The sequence below is a fragment of the Salvelinus namaycush genome, unplaced genomic scaffold (genome assembly GCF_016432855.1).
Source record: "Salvelinus namaycush isolate Seneca unplaced genomic scaffold, SaNama_1.0 Scaffold451, whole genome shotgun sequence".
Classification (NCBI taxonomy): domain Eukaryota; kingdom Metazoa; phylum Chordata; class Actinopteri; order Salmoniformes; family Salmonidae; genus Salvelinus; species Salvelinus namaycush.
The window spans coordinates 32,501-35,895 of NW_024061144.1; positions in this window are offsets into that span (position 1 = coordinate 32,501).

The following is a 3,395-nucleotide window of genomic DNA, read 5'->3' on the forward strand; positions in this document are numbered from 1 at the left end:
GCCTCCAACACTCTACTCAGCAAATTGGATGCAGCCTATCACAGTGCCATCCGTTTTGTCACCAAAGCCCCATATACTACCCACCACTGCGACCTGTATGCTCTAGTCGGCTGGCCCTCGCTACATATTCGTTGCCAAACACACTGGCTCCAGGTCATCTATAAGTCTTTGCTAGGTAAAGCCCCGCCTTATCTCAGCTCACTGGTCACGATAACAACACCCACCCGTAGCACGCGCTCCAGCAGGTATATTTCACTGGTCATTCCCAAAGCCATCTCCTCTTTTGGCCACTTTTCCTTCCAGTTCTCTGCTGCCAATGACTGGTACGAATTGCAAAAATCACTGAAGCTGGAGTCTTATATCTCCCTCACTAACTTTAAGCATCAGCTGTCAGAGCAGCTTACCAATCATTGCACCTGTACACAACTCATCTGTAAATAGCCCACCCAACTACCTCATCCCCATATTGTTATTTATCTTTTTTGCTCCTTCGCACCCCAGTATCTCTACTTGCACATCATCATCTGCACATCTATCACTCCAGTGTTTAATTGCTAAATTGTAATTATTTTGCCACTATGGCCTATTTATTGCCTTACCTCCCTAATCTTACTACATTTGAACACACTGTATAGAGACTTTTCTATTGTGATATTGACTGTATGTTTATTTATCCCATGTGTAACTTTGTGTTGTTTGTGTCACACTGCTTTGCTTTATCTTGGCCAGGTCGCAGTTGTAAATGAGAACTTGTTCTCAACCGGCCTACCTAGTTAAATAAAGGTGAAATAAAAATACATTTAAAAAATGTAGATGTATTCTGGTGGCAGCCATGTTGTTCATGATACACAACAACTTACACTATGTGTACAAAACATTAGGAACATCTTCTCTTTCCATGACATAGACAGACCAGGTAAATCCAGGTGAAAGTTATGATCCCTTATTGATGTCACTTGTTAAATCCACTTCAGTCAGTATAGAGGAAGGAGAGGAGACAGGTAAAAAATTCTGCTGAAAAGGCAGTGCGCGAAATTAAAAAATATTTTGGGGAAATATGTCACTTTCATACATTCACAAGTGCAATACACCAAATTAAAGCTTAACTTCTTCTTAATTTACCCATCGTATCCGATTTCAAAAATACTTTACAGCAAAAGCACACCATATGATTATGTTTGGTCAGCGCCTAGTCACAAAAACACACACAGCCATTTTCCAGCCAAAGAGAGGAGTCACAAAAAGCAGAAAGAGAGATACAATTAATCACTAACCTTTGATGATCTTCATCAAATGACACTCATAGAACTTCCTGTTAGACAATACATGTATGTTTTGTTCGATAAAGTTCATATTTATATCCAAAAATCTCAGTTTACATTGGCGCTTTATGGTCAGTAATGTTGTGCCTCGAAAACATCCGGCGAATTTTCAGAGAGCCACATCAATTTACAGAAATACTCATAATAAATGTTGATAAAAGATACAAGTATTATGCACAGAATTATAGATATACTTCTCCTTAATGCAACCGCTGTGTCAGATTTCAAAAAAGCTTTACGGAAAAAGCAAACCATGCCATAATCTGAGTACGGCGCTCAGACAAAAACAAGCAATGCAGATACCCGCCATATTGTGGAGTCAACAGAAGTCAGAAATAGCGTTATAAATATTCACTTACCTTTGATGATCTTCATCAGAATGCACTCCCAGGAATCCCAGTTCCACAATAAATGTTTGATTTGATCGATAAAGTCCATCATTTATGTCCAAATACCGCCTTTTGTTAGCGTGTTCAGTTCACAATCCAAACTCACGAGGCGCGGGCAAGTCCAGGCTAAAGTTCAGATGAAAAGTTCCAAAAGTTATATTACAGTTCGTAGAAACATGTCAAACGATGTATAGAATCAATCTTTAGGATGTTTTTAACATAAATCTTCAATAATATTCCAACCGGAGAATTCCTCTGTCTTTAGAATTGCAAAGGAATGCAGGTCGGTCTCACGTGAGCGCGCTTGATCAGCTCATACCACTCTGGCAGACCCCTGACTCAATCAGCTCTCCTTTCCCCCCTCCTTCACAGTAGAAGCATCAAACAAGGTTCTAAAGACTGTTGACATCTAGTGAAAGCCTTAGGAAGTGCAATATGACCCCATAGACACTGTATATCCAATGAGGTGAAAAACTACAAACCTCTGATTTCCCACTTCCTGGTTGGATTTTTCTCAGGTTTTTGCCTGCCATATGAGTTCTGTTATACTCACATACATCATTCAAACAGTTTTAGAAACTTCAGAGTGTTTTCTATCCAATAATAATAATAATATGCATATATTAGCAACTGGGACTGAGGAGCAGGCAGTTTACTCTGGGCACCTTTTCATCCAAGCTACTCAATACTGCCCCTGCAGCCATAAGAAGTTATCTAGTGATTGTACGTGGGCCAATAGTACCGATGGCAAAGGCAGATTAACCACTCGTCGCCGGATCCTTACAAGACATCTCCTTCCGCGATACCTCCGTCTCTTTCTCCTGTGAATGACAGGATGAGGGCCTTGTCGGGTGTCTGGAGTAAATCCCTCTCGTCCGACTCATTAAAGAACATTTCTTCATCCAGTTCAAGGTGAGTAATCGCTGTTCTGATGTCCAGAAGCTCTTTTCGTTCATAAGAGACGGTAGCAGCAACATTATGTACAAAATAAGTTACAAACAATGCGAAAAAACTAACAAAATAGCACGTTTTGTTCAGAGCCCATAAAACGGCAGCCTTACCCTCCGGTGCCATCTTACAACAACATCAAAAATTCAGTACTACATCTGTAGCACTGAATGTGGCAACTGGACAGATCTGAATGGTTTTGACAGAAGGGTTGAACGGCCATAGAGAGAGAGAGAGAAGTCTTTGATGGTCATATACGCAGTAGAGAGGCTCTCAGAGAAACCAGGGACCTCAGATGTCATATCACATGTCTGTTCTGGCACAGGTAGCATCATGTTCTTTGTCGTCATTGCGTTGAACAGAAGAATGCCTGTTATAGATAGATTCCATTACCTTTTGCATCATGATTCACCATACATGTCATACTGTCTCTCACCCAGGAGCTGTACTCACTGACTGATGGTCTTATTATATGTGTATTTTGGTTTTGAACAGAGAGAGTGCATTTGCATTAGATGATTTAAAGACACTGGATATTTTTGGGTCGGGAGAAAATGACACAGATTGAATTTGCCCTCATTAAAAACCCAGAGCTTATTGAGGGGTGTGATAGAGACTGTGTGGGTTTGAAACCCAATCTCAGGCCTCAGGAGGCCTATAGAGGCATCATTTAGATCCCAGTACACACACATACACACACACGCACAAACTCACACACATACACACACACACAAAC